The sequence below is a fragment of the Bacillus rossius genome, chromosome 12 (genome assembly GCF_032445375.1).
Source record: "Bacillus rossius redtenbacheri isolate Brsri chromosome 12, Brsri_v3, whole genome shotgun sequence".
NCBI lineage: Eukaryota > Metazoa > Arthropoda > Insecta > Phasmatodea > Bacillidae > Bacillus > Bacillus rossius.
Genome location: NC_086339.1, coordinates 12598349 through 12619394, shown reverse-complemented (window position 1 = coordinate 12619394; position 21046 = coordinate 12598349). Strand labels below are relative to the sequence as shown.

At 40.6% G+C, this 21046-nt stretch overlaps 1 protein-coding gene across 2 annotated transcripts in view; it reads right to left on the bottom strand.

Annotated features, from left to right (window-relative positions):
• The window catches only part of LOC134537540 (single-minded homolog 2), a 146168-nt gene that overhangs the window by 87015 nt on the left and 38107 nt on the right, over positions 1-21046 (bottom strand). The gene's annotated exons all lie outside the window — the stretch shown is intronic.

Below are 21046 nucleotides of genomic sequence, written 5' to 3'. Positions count from 1 at the left end.
TTACATTCCAGATCCACGCCTATCCTTGTTTTTGAGTTACATATTAATTATTTTTCTGTTTATATTTTATGTTTGTATATTTAGTTAACATTGAGGTTTGTTTTCTGTCATGGATAATACTTTTATCAGGTTTTTTTTTGTTAGCTATCTTGATTCATTTTGTAACATGCAATGCTAAGGTAGACAGTCTTTAATATGGTTAAGTGTAAGAAAAGGCGTATCACCTTAACTTTGCCATCGATAAAGATACGGAGTTAGGAATTGTCAGGAGACGACGTGAGTTATTGTGGATTTTTAAATTGCTTTTAAAATATATATTTTTTAAACGATAGTTCAGTGTGGTCGCTAATTTGGGTGTAAGAAGTATACGTATAATGTTTTCTATTAGGTGATGCCACTAAAATATTAAAACCAATAATACCAATACATACTATAAAACAAACTTAATTGATAACTAAATGCGAATTCATAAATAACTCTAAATTAAGCATATGTAGGCATACACCTGATGGAATGTAATTAAAGGTTAAAAAATCATTCGTTGCCAATACAAAATACAATTCGCACACGCATTTATAAAATATGTAAGCCACGCCGCTCTAACTTTATTGGACACGCAAATCAACAATATAATATATCTGTCCATCTTGTATGTCCATGTAACTTGTGTACGTGATTCTCTCCGTGGCGTTGTGCAGTTTTGGTGCAGAGCAGTCGCTCTACTGAAGAAGGACCGTTGCCGTGCAGAATAATGTTGGGTTGTTGCATGGGCGTCGCAACCGAGGTGACGGAGTCTTCAATTTCGTCCCCTCCAATAATATATTTAGTTTCGTTGTTATATTAAAAATATGATTTCTGTGATACAACCCATATGTTGCGCATTGTGCATTTAGTCCAATCGTGGTAATGTGAGCACTTTTTAATTCGATCTTCGTGCAAAATCAAAATAAGGTCCGATGCCGAATACAGATATGTTAACTGTGTTTTTACAAATTTGTTCTCTGAAAATATTTTTTAGAAAAAAATAAATTATATATTGCAACCAACTATAATTAGAATATTTAGGAAAGAAAAATGCCTAAAAACCACCTTTTTGCACCTTCAAACCCCAAATTTTCCCTGGGGAGGACCCCCGGACCCCCCCGCTTTTTTTTTTTTTTCCAGGGGATGGATATTCCTCAACAACTAAATCAATTGAAGTCCCCCCCAAAAAATATATCCTTGCGACGCCCATGGTTGTTGTAGCGAGGGTTGTAAGTGGGAGGAGTGTCGGAGAGAGAGAGAGAGAGAGAGAGAGAAGGGGGGGGGGGGAGAGGCATGCCCAAGAAAGGCCGGTGACGTCACCTCTCTGCTGAGGCGGCACGAACCCGCGGCGAAGGACTTAACACCGGCGTCGCCGCCAGCCAAGGAGCGGCAGCTGACGCGAGGTCGGTACAGCATGCGTCACGCGACTTGCCTCGAGTTTGACGTGTTTTCTCAGAAGCAGTACCAGTGGTAATGCCACTTGTTCACTAGACCGCAGTCAGATTATGTCCACGCTTCTTCCTTGTAGCTGGCGACAGTCTGTAGAAGGGTGGTATTCCAAGACGCTCCGGCAAGGTAGCGAATAAGCACCGCCTTGTTGGGACACAACCGTAACCTAACTCGCGGGCCGCACTCCAGAACGTGTCCAAACCGAATCCCGGTACGGAAACAAATATAGGCAAACCGTTTTAATAAACGGTTCCCTGCGCGAGGCTAGAGGCTACATTTATCCCGAAAAAAAAAAAAAAAGCCCTGTTCCTGATGAAATAGTCATGCTAAAATGGCTGAACAAATTTTGCTATTGCATTGTTGAAGCTTTATTTGTATCCGTGGTAACGGGCTTTCTGCGTCTCCATTGCATCGGTTGCTTGCGGTTCGGGTTGGATTAGTCGATTGTTTATATGAGTTTTATTTTTGACGTGATAACGTCTTATAAATCGATGAACGCCGGCTGCACGAACGAAAAAGCATGACTCATTGTCACGTTCCGGCCAACCACCGTGCGAGAAAATATTCCATAATATCAAACAGGTTTAAGGTGGGATTTTTGACTAATTGTTCGTGATAATGTTTAAACAAATTATTTAAAATAAATTTTCAAAAACTGTAATTAATATTTGAAAATTAAAAAGTATGCAATTTTTCATCAATGTTTTCTTATGACGTTATCACGTAAAATTATCGTCCGTAAACTGACTTTACAGACAACCATTTTTTTTTTGGGAAGATCGTCTCCCGGGTACTTGAGCTAGTAAACAATGAATGGACGACCCAGGAGCTGACGTCGAAGGGGTCGCCGGCGCACGTGATTGGAGCCACGCTCTCCGCGGTCGTAAAGTTCGCGGTCATTCTGCGCAGGCGCAGCGACGCCCGGACAGGCGCGCGCACGTAAATCAGGTCCTGCGCGCCGCTAGGACCGCGGGCGTCGTATTTCCGAGTGGCTGACGTGTAGACGAGGGGCGGGGGGAGAGGAGAAGGGGCTGCGCCGGATGTCGATCACGACTCGATGGTCAGAAATAGGTCCAAGATCCAAAACCGCACCCCGACATCGGAGACGCCCGCCGTCTGAAGTGCCAACTTGTGTCGCGAGGTATTCCCGACTGCGGCGTTCTTGAATTGTAAATGTAGAATAGTTTAGTCGGTGATCCGTCCCTCGATTGGCCTAAAGGAATAACAACTGCAATAAAATAAAATATATACGGTATCATCTGAAACTAAGAAAAAATTAATAATGTTCGCAGGCTTCCACGGCCATTGTCCGAGGTAGCTTGGCTTCTGGGTTGTAGCCGTGTCCCTGGGCGAATGATTCACCGACGTTTCGGTCGACATATCCGAGTAGGTAACTGCTCCCTGATGATGGCGAATACAATGTCAACCGAAACATCGGTGAATTATTCGCCCAGGAACATGGCTACAACCCAAAAGCCAAGCTACTTAAGAGAAACAAAAAGCTCTGTCCACAACCCTCTGTTGTGTGTTCCTAACCAGCACGCCAGGTGAGGAGGGGAGGGGAGGCGAAGTGGCAGGCATGGTAGCAGAGCGTGGCTGTCGGCGCGACCTTGGCGACGCTGGCCGGAGCGTTGCGCCACGGCGGCGGGTTTCCAAACAGCGCCGCGCTCGGGAGGACGCCCGCCCCCGCGACGCCTGCGGGCACGTTCCGGAATTATCTGGTCGTGCCGGCCGCTGTAAACACCCCCGTTCGGGAAACTGCGCAATCCGCACGTCCCGACCCGTGGGGGGGGATCAAACACTCCCGGGGCGCGCGACGCCAGACTCGCGCCAGCCACGGCGTGGCCCGCCCTTCAAGTACAGTCGCTAGACGCAGGAATAATCCGCGGATTCCGAGGCCTACGTCTTCGCGATCCATCTACCATTGGTTCTCTGTTCACCTGGAGAACTCTGAATGCCAAATTCAATGGAATGTTCCTAATTAAAAAATATTGACATGTTTACTGGCCTAAATAACTGCAACTAGCCTAACTTTGGAAAAAAAAAACAGAAACCTCTAATTTTCCAGAAATATAAATTGTAAATTGTGGATCCTCGGCCAAAGGGGTATCGATTCATAGGAATCCCAGTTGAGACGTCACACAAGTCAGCGATCAATAAGCGGGATGTATTTGCTTCAGTATCTATAGGTCTGTGGAGTCTATCCTGGATGTCATTGAAACCGCGAAATTTTCGTGTCCCTAACAATTACTCTCTTTTTTCAATTAGTTTTCCTTGTTTCGGCGTGCTCTGACAGCATAAAATTTTTACACTCAACTTTATAGTGTAATGTAATATATATTTTTTTTAATGAACTTCAACATTTAGAATGAGAATTTAGGAAATATGTCTTCTTGTTTTGCATTAAGAGCATCAGCTGATAATATTCAATTTATACTTTTAAGGAAACGTATCTGAAATACGCCATGTTGGTTAAAACCGTTTTTGTCATTAAATAACTTATATCCTATAATTTTTAGAAAATTTGGCTCTGTTTGACCTTATGGCTTAATTAATAGAACTCCTTGTTATTTACTTTGAGCAACTGCTACAAACAGTTTTTTTCCAGCTAAATAATAATTTGTGTTTTGAATCAATTATTTTTTTCCTTTTTTTCAGAATTAATACGACTGTAATTTTACCATAAAAATACATTATTTAATGGTCTTAGAAAAATCAACAAATAGTAAAGTTAAAAATATACTAAAACTTAGTATAATTTTTTATAGTATACAAAATAATAATTTAAAAGTTAACAAGGCGGGTAGTATCTAACTGGCAATGAATTATTCTAACTTAGCTGGCTTTAAAATTTTAATATCTTCTTTCTTCAAGATGTAATCCCTGGTTAGGTTATACTTGAAGATATTATATATATTTACATAATCATTACAAGGATTAAAATACTAACACCAAAACATTCGGGGGTACTGCAGTGATCATAATTTGTAGAGAACGGAAAAATTCGCGGATTCATTTCGCGATACGCTAAAATACAAATACATATACCTTTAAGCTGCTTTTGTTATTGGTTCACTGCTCATCTGGACGACTCTGGGCCAATGGGAAACACTTAAACCAAAGAATTATTGTATCACAGGCAAACCGTTAAGGCGACTCACAAGTCAGAAGCCAATGAACAGACGTTATTTTCCCGAGTATACTGAGGACTGTGTAGTCTATCCTGAAGGTCATCGAAACCGCGAATTTTTCCAGTCCCTAATAATTTGTTGTAAATTCTAGATAAACTTCTTTTTTTTAAAACTATATAGTCATCAGTCTCCGTCATATAAAGGTTTAATTATTTATGTGCAGCTTCATGTCTGGTTGCTCACTTTGTATTAACTTATATAAACTTGCTCCTAAGTATTACCTATATTACTGCCTGACAGACGGGTGTGTTACGTGTAAACGCGAGAAGAACCGTCAAGAAACTCCTGAAATCTGGCAACACTGGTCGCCATTTGCTCTGCGCTGCAGTCTGAACTCGAGACAGACTAGGTATAGGTACCGTCGCAAGACCTTCGATGCTGTGGCGATCGCCGTGTTGCCTTCTTGGAGCGAGTATCGGGGCGCGACGACTCAACTCGTGGGTGTTCGTGCTCTTGGTTTCACATCCCGCCAACAGAGCGCAGCAGCTCTACCGAAATAGCTTCAGCGAGACATTCCGATCGTAGTTTTTTTTTTTTTTTGCTTGACGCGACCTCCTACACTGAACATTTTTTTTTGTAAATGGAACATAAATATTAACGTAAACTTACAGATGTTTATATACATTTACGTAAAAACAACTTGTAGCACTAAAAAATAGTGTTCGCAGTAATAATAACAAGAAAACGAAATAGGTAACATGGCGAGGAAAACTTAAGGGAAAAATACCATATAGCTGTCAACATTTTTTTTTACTTTGAATTTTTTTTTCTAGTATTTAGAAAATTTGCCTTCTATTAGGCTCAGATACCACCGTAATACATTTTAAAAAGCCATAGTATATTAGTGTCAATTTCAGAGTATTAAAACAGTTGTAGTCATTCACAAAATTAATTTAACACTATACGCCAATGACGTCACAAGGGAAACCATTTTTAGTAGGCAGTCATTATAAACTGGCATACTATTACATTATACACAATGCTTTAACGAAAAAAAAAAAAAAACTACGAAAATTAAACGATAAAAAATTGTCATCGCCAAAAAATCTTAGAAAACAATTTTGTCGTTTAGTATTTATTTTAGCTGTCTGATTACGAAAAGCATTTTATAACTAGGTCCATGAATAATTCGTGGTTTCAATGACCTATAGGATAGACTCCACAATCCCCTAAACACTTGGGCAAATGCCACCTGCTCATTGACTATTGGCTTGTGAGACCTGTCAACTGGGTTGCTTGCGACTCGATACTTCTTTGGTTGAAGGTTTTTCATTGGCTCAGAGAGTAGGTACTTTGGATAAACTGTGAGCCAGTGTTTTGATTCTAGCAAATCGCGAAATTTACCCGCGAATTTTTCGGGTCTCTGGTGATAGTTAGGGGCAGGCATTTTTCGCTAAAAGATCTGAACACTTATTAGACTGCAACAAGGTACACCCGCACCTGTGGTTTCTTCCTTGTGATTGGCGGCCGTCTAGCGAGAGAAGTCGTTGCCTTATTTGACCGGAGCCACTCAGGACGCTATTACTTCCGCGATGAATCACTGTGATTGTTGTTGTTACAATCTATATGTACCTGGGAGAAACTCACCCAATCACGATACACAGACGATGCTGTAGTGTTTTAACTTTCATCTAGTCTCGAAATCTTTTTGCGATATCTGCATGCCCCTAGTGATAGTTCTTACAAGAATTTCCTTGGGTAACTTAACAATCCCACCAAGGGAAGCCCAGAGGTCAACGAACCTGCAACACCCTCCCCTCCCACTAAAGACACTACTGCAGCTGTGTATCTGTCGCTCCCTCCCCTCACCCACAGGGCTGGCTGTGGAGGGGGGAGGAGGTGGACGGTCAAATGGGGCGTGATGTTCGTGCCTCGCGGTCGGCGCGGCCCGGCGTGTTCCGCCTCGTGTGCCGGCCTTATCGGGCACCTCGGTGGTGCAGCGGGAGGAGGGGGGGGGGTGGCCTTGGACACTGCACCGCAGCCTGCACCGACAGCCGTCCTCCGTCCTCCCGGCGGGGCGCGACGCAGAACGAGCGACTGCGCAGAAGCGAAGCGCCGACGGAGTCCTGTGGCGTGGTTCCAGTCACTCTCTCTCTCTATCTCGCCGTCGCCGAAACACCCAAATAATCCCCCCACCCGGGCACACACACGGTGTGCAGAGCTTCAGAAGAAGAATAAATGGGTGCGGGTACTTAGGTACGCGCGTGAGAAGTTATACTTCTTTGGCATCATTAAAAAAATAGTTTTTAATTGCATGCAAATAATTCTCCATGGTAGCGTTATTCTCCATGGTAGCGTTAAACGTTTAACGCAACCTTGTTGGAAGTCGCATTAGAAGTATAACTTCAAAAAAAAAAAAAACGCGATTTGAAAACTGCTCAAAGATACCAGAGTGGTGTCTGTTTACAAAAAAAAACATTTAAGGATTCATTGAGTAGTTCTGTTTCTGCATATTTATAAGAGTGGGATTGGTTAAATAGCGTGCTATCAGAAAGTTTTTTTGGCATGAAAAAACCTGGTAGAGATTCCTGGGACTTGCATTACACGTTTATCTTCATTTATCCGTCATTTTAACGTAATGGTCACCGCTCAAATCTTGAATTTGTCCTGGGCACGACGGGAAGACTGCCTTGCGCTCAGGCGAGATACCAGAGTGCTTCGTAATTAACCCCCCCCCCCCCCCTCAACATCTTATAAACACCAACGCACTCCTGATTGGGCGTATGCATCTAAAAAGCGGTACTTGGAATCATTATCCACGATGCAAACACTTCACTTCACCCCATGTGTTTGTTTTTTTAAGACAAAACTTCTTTAGAAGCAGCGTTGAGCGATTTTTGGTAGGGGAAAAACTTATGGGTTCGCGTCACCGACATGCTAGTGACGTGTTGCGCCAGACTGGCGACGCGCAGCTAATACATTGCATATATTCGACTGTATCATGTGCGTGTTGGACTATTTTTTTTGGATGGGTAAAATTTTGTGAGTTCGCATCACCAACGTGCTGTAGTAGCAGTAAGTGAAGTTAATTTGACCAAGTGAATACATTACCTAGGTCTGACATCACTGATAAGTCATAGCTAGGTAATGAATTTTTACGTAATTTTTACATACCATTGACATCTGTTGTGACTAAAAAATGATTTAAGGATAAATTATATAATGCTGACATCGTACTGATATAATACCAAAATCATTTTCTTACGTACATTTGACGTAGAAATGATGTAATATTACACATTTAAAAACAAAGTTTTAAGTTTTCACTTCTGTTGACAGTCCCAATGACTGGTTTTTTTTTTATATCTCGGAAAAATGGTGCACAACATCAACTGGACAAAAAAGCAGCCGTCGTTAAACTGGAACTTAAAGCATGTGCTATGCTCTGGTATACGCCCAGTTCGGGTTGCAAGCACGTCAACAAAAGTCTTTCCTCAACACAAGCTCTTATGGAATGTCCTGTATTGATTATAAGTGGCTCCTAAAGTGCATTATCATTAGAGTTAGCGTGATAAAATTTTTATATACTTCAAACAACGTAACAGTTTTGCCTTGAAAATATAATTTATTTTTCACGGAAAGATTCCCTGACCAGCTGTATGTCAAGCCTTGGCAGCATTATCTATGTTTCACGATTGGCTATGTGTTTATTTAATCTGCCAGTAAATTTGGCAAGTTCAATGACTTGCAGGTTGGATCGACTTTGCAAACTTCATCATACTCGGACCGCTACACAGTGTCTGACTAAATAGGCTAAATGTTTGCCACTATCGTGAGGTCTTTTGGGGCGTGTCAAATTAAGAACGATCCAACAATGGAGCCAGTGATTTTTCGCGAAAACATTTTTAAAAAAAAACACTGGATCATCTCCTTTTTTCGGTGATTGGTTTAGTTCTTTCAGGAGCACGCTCCCTGTCGCCACGCGAATCTCAGCATTTCTGCGCGCAAGCAAACGCGTTCTAAATGTCCTGGCCAAATAAGGTAAAGGTTTCTATTGCATTACCTGCCAAGTAATACCATATTGCACTCTATTAAACGAAGTAATCGAACTGATTGTTTATCGCGAAAAATTAAATATGGCTTTACAAATCACCATAGAATAAGAACAGAGCCTGGTGGTAAAATATACCTTGAAGTGATAGAATGTGATTGGATAATTCTTCGGTCGAGTATATCTCATTTGTAGGGACCGGAAAAATTCACGAATTCATTTCGCGATAGGCTAAAATACAAATCGTTATACCTTAGTGCTGCCCCTGCTATTGGCTCACAACTCTCCTGGATGACTCTGGCCCAATGAGAAACACCCAACCAAAGCTTTATCGAATCACAGGCTGCTACGCTGGAACGTCTCACAAGACAGCAGCCAATGAGTGGGTGGCATTTGTCCGAGTGTACGCAGTACTATGGAGTTCATCCTAAAGTTCATTGAACCCGCGAATTTTTCCGGTCCCTACTCATTGGCCCTGAGTCATTTCAAGTATGTAACTGTGAGCCAATAGGAAAAGCAGAAGGGGATATTTTTTTTTTTTTTTAATTTTAACGTATGACCAGAAATGAATCCGCAATTTTTTTTTTTTTTTTACGGTCTCTAGTCTTTAAAAAATTACAGGTCATTCACACACTCAGGCGCAGATTCGTGCAGCAGGCGAGCCGCTGAGTGCTCATAAGAAGTAAGTGCTGGTAAAACCGGGAGCAGAGAACGCTTCCAGAGTTTTCTCGCGAACAGGAAACTCGTTGCGATTGGACGCAACACGGGGAAGGCCAGCGAGGAAGCCTGCTGCATTTCGGTACCAGCTGATGCTCGCATGAGTAATCCATCCACCTCGTTGGTGTGGCGAAGACAAGTAAGTAAGTGGTTGGTCGCTGGTCGCGGATGAAGTGCGAATTGGATGGAGAAGGGGAATTTGGAGGGATGTTGTTTTATTGTTGAAGGTTGGTACTTCCGCTCGTCAGCTGTTGTCCCCGAGACGAGCGTCGTTTGTCGCCTCCCCCCTCCACCCGCACGGCTAGGCAAGTACAAGGGAGGGGAAAGGCGTGGTGGGGGAGACTCTGGTTACGAGTGCTTTATGGAAATAGCAGCTTAGGAATGTCCGCCCCTCAGATTTACCGCTCTAAGTGGATTTGTCCCCCGGAATAAAGGCGGGAGCCCTTTAACGATTACACCGCTAAACGCGGACAAGGAAACTGGGCCTTAACGTTGTTAACAAGAGGACCATTAAATATATTAAAAGTTCTCGGTGGTTTCCGTCATCAACGCTGGAATCACGATAGCGACAGCGAAATATCGCGTTATTGCAAACATTTTGTTTTCACCCTAGCGACAAACGACAATAAACGCACCAAAGACATAATTATTTTTAAGTTATTTTGACGTGACAACGTCTAATAAATCGATGAACGCCGGCTGCACGCACGAAAAAGGATGACTCATTGTCCCGTTACACACATTGTCCCGTTACGCTAATTGTACGCTTGCGCCGCATCTATCTCTCTTCCACTCGATTGGAACAACCATCGATTTGACTTTTTCGAGGCACATTAAACGTGAAACACTCCATTCGTTTCCTACTTTTCCTATCATCGTCCTATCCTTAACAGAATAACACAGTTTGGAAGAAGTTAAATAGCAAACATGTATAAAAGTTATAGTTAAAATAATCTCTTCGTAAAAGTAATAAACATATTTGAATTAATGAGTGCAAATAAAAGTAAATTTATCAATTAAATTGTAGATTTCATTTCACTCCTTCTTTGTATCCATACAAAATAGTGTTAATTCAATAAAAATGATTCAATTTTATGCAATTGTTATGACGTCATGTTAATATATCGTCCGTAAACCGACTTTACAGACAACCAATTTTTTTCCAAACCGTTATGATCGAAATACATATGCTTAGTTTAATTTCTAAACTTCATTCGGATAAGCCACTGTGCGTGAACACGTCTCAAAGACGTCACATATAAAAATTATTAACTAAACAAATAACACTTTACAAATATACCCAAATAGTAATAGTGTTATTATCAATGCTCCAGTCTAACCCTACGTATTTTGAAAACCAAAATCTGACGCACATTTCGTTAAAGGAGCGCCTGTAACGCATGGAAATAGAATATATCATCTGATAGGAGAGACTGTCGCGTCCGCCATGTTTGTCGCGCTGACGTCACTGTTGCGTCGAGCGTGATTGGTTAGCAAATCATTCGACTCACGTTGCTCCCAACGTATTGCAACCGGCCTCAGTATAAACACCACCAAACATGTTGTGGTAACAAAAACCTTAATTTTCATGTCTTGTCAATGAGGGGCTGTTAGCATAACGTTTTTTTGTCACTAAAATTTTGTTTCGTTAAGGCTAGAAAATTAACTTGTCTTTATTTCAAACTATTTGGTAGGGCTTATGGTTGATATACATTTTTTTAAGGCAGTCACAAAACTGTTTATTTTTCATAGAATGAATCAAATTCTTGACCGCAGAATTGGTATTCAGACGGTCTGGAGTTCATTGTGTTCATGCAAGTCCCTTGCTGCGTTCATACGAGGGTCTGAATCCAATATACATTATATATACTCACACGAAATTATAATATCAATATCGTACTGAAGAGTGCAACATAACTAAAGGATAAATCATTCATAGTAAATGAAGGAAAAAAAATCGCGGTTTCGATGACCTCTGTTATCTCGGGCAAAAAAAAAAAAACGCCAGTTCATTGGCTGCTGACATGCGAGTCGTATCAACTGGTTTGCTTGCCTGTGATTCGATATAGCTGAAATATACATGGTTTTTAACTTTAGCTTATCGTGAAATGACTCCGCGAACTTTTTCAGTCTCTCTGATAATTCATCGCAATTTTTTCCCTCGAGATAGTTTGGAAACCATTGTGTAACTTATCACATCAAGGCATGAGGAATTAAATGCTTGGTTCGTGAGTTCACTGACCTGCAGAATAGACTCCACAGTCATCTGTTTGTTCGTGTCGATGTAGTCTCTTCATTGGCTGCTGACTTTGTGAGACTTGTAGTTTGTCATTTATTTGGCACTTGTTTTGTAGCAGATTTGTTATTGGTAGAGACACATAATTTTACCTTGGTGCTGCTTCTGCCATTGGTTCACTGTTAATCTGGAGGACTGAGGGCCAATTAGAGACCCTCACTCATAGAAGTGTCGAATCACAGACACTCGGTCGAGACGACTCACAAGTCAGCAGCCAATGAACAGTTGGCATTTTCCCGAGTGTGTAGAGGATATTGGAGTCTATTCTGGAGGTCATTGAACCAGCGAACTTTTCCGCTCTCTATTTATTGGCGTAGAGATCTCCGAAGGAGCTGCGTATCAACCGTAGCTACAGCACTCACATACAAGCGCTTGAATTGAAACCTGTCGCGAAGTAATGAATCCGCGAATTTATTTTTCAGCCTCAAAATTTTATTACATTTTTATCACGGGGTACTTACTTTCAGGCGAATCACGGACGATCTGTATCTGCAGACCTGGAAGATCCGTGTTATTCTCTGACACAGGGAAGACTACACATTATTGTATAGTCAGGACAGTGCTACTTGTTGATTGGCTGGGGGCGTGAAGACAGCCTACTGGAAAACTACCATAATGACAGTTAAAACTACTACTTTGCGGAACACCTTATACCATGAAATTGCATTTGCAAATTCGACTGCAAAGCGTCTATTTGTAAGATAATTAAAACATATATACCACGCTTGATGAGGCCTAAAATTGACAATTTTTTAATCATAAGATTATGTTGGAAAGTATCAAAGGCTTTGATTATGTTGAAATAGAATAGAATATTTCATTTACATCTGGATTTATACTGGTACACACACACATATAAATAAAAAGCGTGTACTAAAGACGATATTCCTGATTGAAAACTATGTGGTTTTACAGAAATAATATTTTTAGGAATAAAATTAATGTGCCTATAAATATTTTTTCGTCAAAACCTGCTAAAATACTACAAAACAAAGGTTTCTGACTAGAATTTAACCGTCAATAATACTTCAAGAAAATATATACCGATAAATGGTTGAACACACAACCACTCAATGACTGATGCACACTTAATTAAAATATTTTTGTACAAAAGCAAATTTTTTTTAATGTTTTAAATGTTTGTTTGAGCTTAATTTATAACATGTTGGAATGATAATGCTACTGTTACTAAAAACTAAAACGCTACAAAACTACAAAAAATATTTTGCAAAACTCCGTTCCCCCGGAGAAACCCCCGGAATGGCCACCGCATGGGGAGCCCAAGAAAAGAAACGGGCTCCCCATTTGGAAGCCACCTGGAAGGTTTTTTTCTGTTCCACCCACCGTTTCTTTGGTAGCCTGACTTGTTACAAGGGATTGTATTCCTACCAGAGAAAATGCCACCATTTTGTCTGGGCAATTCGCCTTGGAGGAGCCGGGGCGCGAACCCGGGTCCTACAAGTTACAAGGCAGGCGCTCTACCCCAGAACCAGAGTGGTAGAGCGGATACTTGCAGTCTTCTTAACACTGACATGATGCTATTCCACGAGTTTACTGTAGTTTCGTGTGTCATTAACACATGAGTAACATATAACGTCGGTAACGAACAAATTTATTTGTTCTTATGTTGTTCGTTCAGCATTAATTATGTTATTTCATAACAGTGATATATAATTTGTATAACTAGTCTGGCCATTTTTAGTTGATTTCCTGCAAACAAACTTACAGTCCCGCTGTACAATAATTATATAGAAATATAGACTAGTAAAAAACATGTAAGATTGTGAAGTTATTTTGAAATAAATGTTAGGTATTAAAAGAGTGTGTTTAGTTAAAATATGTGTAGGCTTACAAGCATGAAATTATTGTATAAACATTTTATTTATTTGGTTTTAAAAGGCACAGAAAAGTTAACTTTATACCACTTTTATACTTTCTTTTGTTTTACCGTGCTTAATATGCACAGCTAATACTGGAAAGCTATTAAAACATCTGTTTGCAAAAATGCGTTTTCAAATTATTAAATTAAGTACTAAATCTATGATAGTTTTGGAGATGTCAAATTAAACGATACATTTTCGTACTTACATCGCCGGAATTTCAGGTAGTAATAGTACTGACCTTAAAACGATCAGTTTCTGAAGACGAAGAATTTAATTAACTAGTATTGTGAGATTTGCTTACAGAATTCTTGGTAATAGCTTACCTTAGGGTTAATCAGGGGCATAAATGTTTTATTTCATACAATGAAACCCTCAGAAACTTAATTAAACCATCGGGATTATTAAACATGAACTTTTTTGAGTACACAACAACAGAAAGTTTTTTTTATATTTGTGCACATCGCAGTGATATCGCTATTTAATTATTTGTAATTTTAATTGGAACAAAAGTTGGAATACGGTGTTTTGTATAGCTATGGTGGTTGTGTAATATTTCTAAGTATAATAGTATAAAACATGTATTATGTTTTAACTGTTACAGTATCAAAAGTACATCTAATGGTTTTGTAGTCTATGTTTATTTCCGTCCAAAAAAATATTTTGTACAAAGTAAATATCCTACAAGAGATTTCACTTTTCTTATAATTTTTTTTGTTTTAAATTGTGTTCGAACCTTTCCTTCAGTTTAACAATAATATCGCTATGAAATTAAATACTCCATACATACTACACTTGATATTTTGAGATTATTACGAAAAAATATGTATTTTATATACTTTTTTTTTGCAAACGTACGGGTTTCCGATACAAAATAAATTAATTTTTTTAATAGTTCTTGCAATAGGGGAGATTTTATATATATATATATATATATATAGTTTAGGACATACACATTTGCTGATTAGAATGTACGTCATAAGAAACCTCAATAACAGACAAGAAAACAAACTAAATCCAGAGAACATCAAAACATATAAAAAAAACAGCACAGAAAATTACATATACAGAATTGGTATTATTACAGCACAGACAATCTGTCGTGGAATTTTAAACACATAATATAAATCATGCAGTATTTTACTTACTTAACCGTCGGTTGTCAGGGAATTGTGATTTTCGGTCACTAGATTGCATTTCATTTCAACGTTTTACAAACAACTTTAACTACTTACTGGAGGTACTGAGACAACAACACAAAGATATGTAAATACCAGGGTGAGAATCCGAACCCAGTATTTTTTGCGAACTCTTTTTTTTTTTTTTTTTAGAGACGCAGTTGTGTCTTCGTGTAAATGTTCAAATATCTGTAAATTTACATGATAGTTTCAGTTACATTTATCCCAAGTTAGTTTCCTCGCTTTAACTCAATTCTTTTTTTGACGTGACAACGTTTAATAAATCGATGAACGCCGGCTGCACGCACGAAAAAGTGTCCCGTTACGCACATTGTCGCGTTACGCTGTGTCCCGTTACGCTTATTGTACTGTTGCGCCGCATCTATCTCTCTTCCACTCGATTGGAGCAACCATCGATTTGACTTTTTCGAGGCACATTAAACTTGAAACACTCCCATTCGTTTCCTACTTTTCCTATCATCGTCCTATCCTTAACAGAATAACACAGATTGGAAGAAGTTAAATAGCAAACATGTATAAAAGTTATAGTTAAAATAATCTCTTTGTTAAAGTAATAAACATATTTTAATTATTGAGTGCAAATAAAAGTAAATTTATCAATTAAATTGTAGATTTCATTTCACTCCTTCTTTTTAAGTATCCATACAAAATACAGTAGTGATAATTCAATAAAAATGATTCAATTTTATTCATAAAAGTATGCAATCATTTCATCAATGTTTTGTTATGACGTTGTCACGTTAAACTATCGTCCGTAAACCGACTTTACAGACAACCAATTTTTTTCCTGACAATCCTGTCGGCAAATGATAAGTGGTGCGACGTCGGGAATTCGGGAAATGCGCAGTTGGCGTGTGAGCCCTCTACTCCGACACCCACTCCAAGGTCTCCCGCCGCGCGCCTCAGCCAGAACTGGGACGGATGTTTGCGCCCGGTAATGTCGCAGTGATTTGTGTGTTCGTCCGCGGCCGGGGATTATGTTCCCCCGAACGCCGCGCCGGTCCGTGGCAGTGGTCGTGACGTCACGTGGGGGGTAGCAACCCCCTCGCCTGTTCTCTGCGGCGGGGCATGGACCTCTGTGTAGAGGTGTAAAAGCAACAAAAAAAAAAGCGTACCCGTATGTATTCGTTCCTATAACAATTAGTACTTGTTACTATCGTATCGTTACGTTACTCGTTACTTCTGATACCGCATAACATGCCATGTTATGTTGCAGCAACGGATCGAGTCGTATTGCGTACGCGTACAGTATGACGTCGCGTAAATAATAATAAAGAGAATATAAACAATTAACAATATTTGATAATTAACAGTTTTTGTTAACCAAGAAACATTTAAAACTCATTAGAGCGGTTTTATTATTTTATCTCTTTTAAGATAAAAACAAAAAAACCTGAAAATACGCGATAATAAAAAAAAATACATATTTATAATTTTTAAAAAATACCTACTTTCTTATAAACAGTAAAAAGATTGGACGACGAATTTCCAAATTATACTTACTTTACTTAATAAACAAACACCGTTCTTTGTAACGTAAATTCATCGAATATGCGCGCGTATGGGTAAAACATACGAAAAATGCGAGTAACGAAATGCAGCCGTGTGTAACGTTTCGTTACTCGTTACTAGATGGCGCACCCGTTACTCAGTACCGAATACTACAGCTCTACCTCTGTGCTCCCACGAGAGATGCCTGCGGGAACCAGCTGTCAGCTACTACACGTGAAGTAGCTTGGCTTCTGGGGTTGTAGCCGTGTCCTTGGCGAATAACTCACCGACGTTTTGGGTCGACATTGCACCAAGCGCGGCTCCAGAAGGGGGGCGGTGGGGGCAATTTTCCCTCCCGAGACAAATTTGATTAATTAGTGTATATTTATGTTTACTTAAATATTTAATTTCGTATGTTAAACTTTTATCTCATCGAAAGTTGCATGGAGCTATACTAAGGTTCTGTATTTGAAACCTGTAATTTGTAAATAATATTCCAAGGCCAATATCTGACCACTTTCATTTTTTTGCAACTACGACCTTTCTTTGTGCGATAGCCCCTCCCGAAAAGTCATCCTGAAGCCGCCATTGCATTGCAGTCACCATCATCAGAGAGCAGCTACCTACTGTAGGTAACTGCTCCCTGATGATGGCGACTGCAATGTCGACCGAAACGTCGGTGAATTATTCGCCAAGGGGACGCGGCTACAACCCAGAAGCCAAGCTACTTCAGACAACGGCCGTGAAAGCTTGCGAACATTATATACTACAACACATCGCTATGGTTATTATTGCATACACAAATTTTTTTTTTTTTTAGAGAAAATACTGAGTATTTCTTACGAAAAACCTGCGCACAATTTTATATTTTAATTGATATTACATTGAAGCATAATTTTGTTTTTCAAGCCACGGAAAATATTAAAAAAATATTCAACGATTTTGACTTCATTTTGTTGTGTCATGCTTTATCATGTGGCGAAGTTGATACTGGAACGATTTACAAATAAAACTGCGAACACTATTTCTTGGCGATAGGCATAGTTGTTTTTTTGTAAATGTACACATGTTCACCTATATGTGATTTTACATGGATATTTCTGTTCCATTTACTATGTATATGTGGCGACATGAACTGTTCATGACCGTACACCATCGCTCGAGATGATCCGTGCCACCGCTAAGTGAATTGCCGTCGGGGGAGGGGAGAGAAGTTATGGTGGGTGGGGGGGGGGGTTGCTATTTGTCACCAACTCCCCTGGCTAAGCTGGTTACATTCGTCCACGTCTGCAAAAATAAGATTGCAGCAAGCCTGCCAAGACAAGCCTGCAAGCTTCAACTAAGTTTGATTTAGGCTATTAATTAATAAATTAACAAAGTTCGCAATTTTTCGCGGCCATTGTCTGAAGTTGCTTGGTGTCTTGTTTTTTTTCAGCACGCGTCGAAAGGCGGAAGATGTCAACGACGTTTCGGTCGATGTTGCAGTCGCCTATCATCAGGGTGGCAGTTAACCCACTGAGGTTATTGCAAGTTCTCCTGCCTTTCAATACTCCCGCCTGAGAGGTGAGTGTTTTCCCGATTGGCTGCAACTGTGGGCCAATCAGAGCCTACCTTTCTTCTGGTTGACCTGTTGGTTTGGCCCAGCTACGACTGATTGCATGGCCCCACTCATTATTTTCATCCTACTTTTAACTTCGATGAATCACTATTAATTAAAAAATGTATGCCTAGGGACTGGGAAAATAAAAATTCGCGGTTTCAATTATCTCCAGGATGGACTACACAGTCCTCTGATATCTCGGGGAAAATACCAGTTATTAGCTGGTCGTCTGTGATTCTAAGCTTCCTCGGTTGAGGGATTTCTCAATGGCCCAGAAAAGAAGCCGCGAAATTCCCCGGATTCTAGCCACGCCTTATTTTTTTGGGAAGCCTAAGATGTACATCAAGTTCTGTCCCTGCCCGAACACGCCCGAACAATTTACCTTCGGCCAACTTCGGGTTTATTTATATATATTTATATTTCTCTGTTTATTTTAATGTAGCTATACTAACCTAACTAACCGTCCATAGTGTTTTAAAGTGTTTTAATTCATTTTTCCTGCGCAAAAATAAAACAAATCCCGAGGTTGGCCGAAAGTGAATATTCGGGCGTGTTCGGGCAGGGACAGGACTTGATGAACATCTTAAGGCTTTTCTTATTTTTTTTTTTCTAATTTATCATTATAGTTTGTTGTTTTTTTTTTTTTTTTTGCGCTTCAGTAAACGTTCATAGAAACTGCTAGCCTGAGGATGGCGACCGCGGTGCCGACCGAAACGCCGGCGAACTGGCCAGGAAGATCGCTGTGTAATTGACGCCCCGTGGACGCGCTGACGGGGCCTGAAGGTGCTGCGAGCCCCGGACAATGGGGCATCGCCTCGGGCTGGTATCTCGCGCGCAGACAGGCGTCCCACGCCCATCACAATCCATCTGTAACATCCTGGCCGACCGAACCGACGCTACACGGCAAGGGAAGGGAAAAAAAAACAACAAAACTACAGAAATCCTCGAGTGTAGGCCCAAACCACCTGGAAGGGATTTTTTTTTTTTTTTTTTGAGGAACAAGTCGAGAGTTATGGGTAGGACCATGTTTATTAGTGTGAAATAGCCTCGGAAGAAAATGTATTTTTTTTTTTTTCACCACCGTGGAAGGCGTAGAGTTTTTACTACGGCGTGCCAAATCCATTCTTTGCGAGGGAGTGAAGCCCGCGTGGTGGAAGAATCGGCTATCTCGCGAGAGTTGAGGAGTTTTAGTCTCGCATAGATGGGAGATCATCCAAGACAGAGGAGGGAAAAAATAAATTACTCGCGGATTCATTTCTCTTGTACGTATGTGTGTTCATGTAGATATCTCTGCGGCAGGAAAAAAAAAGTGTTGAATCACGAACAACTCACACTGTATTTTTTTTCTTGTGAATGGAACTGAAATATTCACGTAAATTTGTACATTTACATGAAACAACTGTATCAACAAAAAATATATATTTTTTTTTGCAGTAATGCTGGGTTCAGATTCTTATCCGGGCATTTATGCTGTGTAATGTCCCAGTACCTCCAATAGTTAAAAGTTATATGTAAACCGCGTTTCCCTGGATTTCTTTCCAGCATTAACTGCGCACATAATAAGCATGTTACAACATAAGGTCAAATTGTTGAATATTTGATTATTTTTTCATGTTTTAAAAAAAAAACATGCTTGAATGAAACATAATCGAAATATATAATTATGCGCCAATTTTCGTGTTATCTCGAAAAAAAAACGTATTTAATATATGAAATATAACAATAGCCATGTGATGTACAAAGTTACAATATCTTTCTTGTAGTTTTACTACCTTGTTCTTGGCAACTGGTTTCTAAAGGAATCTTTTGCAAAAGGACTGAATTTTTTTTTCTGTGCATGTATTCTGTAGTGAAAGCCATATTGTTCTTTCCCAAGAATGAGTTTAATATGGATAGGGGCATGCATATTTCCCGAAAAGATTTAGATACAAGTTCTAACACTGTAGCATCGTTTGTGTTTCGTGATTGGGTTAGTTTCTCCCAGGTACATATTGATTGTGACAACACCAATCACAGTGATTCAGTGCGGAAGTAAACGCGTCCTGAGTGGCTCGGTCAAATAAGGCAACGACTTCTCTCTCTAGACGGCCCCCAAACACAAGGAAGAAACCACAGGTGCGGGTATACCTTGTTGCAGCCTAATATGCGTTCAGATCTTTTCGCGAAAAATGCCTGCCCCTACAAATGAATAAACAGGAAAATTATCCTGGGGGTTATCACGCCTTATGAAGTGTTTCGCTGGCTGGCTTCGCTCGTAACCGTAGACACGAAATGCAATATTCCACTCCGATAAAACAATAATGAAACCAGAACCCTCCGTCGTAAGCTCCCGTTAATTACGCCAACTACCGCCGCAGCGCCAATAATTTCCACCGCTCGGGATCGTAATTGAAATTGGGAATGTCTTTTATGATTGAAATAAACGAACCCCCCCGGTCGCTGTAAACAGTTAAAAACGTACTGGGGTAGATTTTCCATTCGCTTACACGTGCCGTAAATTTGGACCAGAGAAATTTCAGGAGTTGATTGCGTTCTACGTTAGGCCGTTATGTTGAAGAGGAGTAATTAAATATCGTGTCGTGTTCCCCGTAATTGCAGCGCTGTTTTCACGGCCTTGGTCTGTCTTGCGCTGAAATTAGTGCCGTTTTGCAGACACGCGGTTTGATTCATTCGTATGAACTGCGGGTGGGGAACTGGAAAAATCCACGGGTTCGATGACCCCTGGGATGGACTCCGCACCCCTCTACACACTCGGACAAATGTCACCTGTTCAGTGACTCTAGCCCGATGCGGAGTCGACGTGGTGAGTGACGACACAGCTCCGGTACTAGACTGGTCAGCTGGCAGAGGCTGGATATGCCTCCACCGGACCACGGGTTCACTGGGTGTTTCGAGGGGTCCCGGTGTGATGTGGGAGATCGGGGTAGGCGCCAGCAGTGCTGGTAAAGTCTCAGGGCTCAGGACACAGCCGACTGTCTGGTCAGCTGAGTGAGGTACGGGGCTGAGGCGGTGACTATGCTGGGTTGGTGGCCCCAGCCGCTGGTCATTTCCGAAGCTCTAATACCTTCCCGATCAACAAAAGGAAGCGATCCCTAGCAGTTCTGTTTTAAATAAGCTCTGGAATTTATTAAAAACGAACTCGAAGGTTCTCCCACCCTACCCTATTAGGCCACATATGTGGGAGGGGAACGTGAGAATGCCGGCCGTA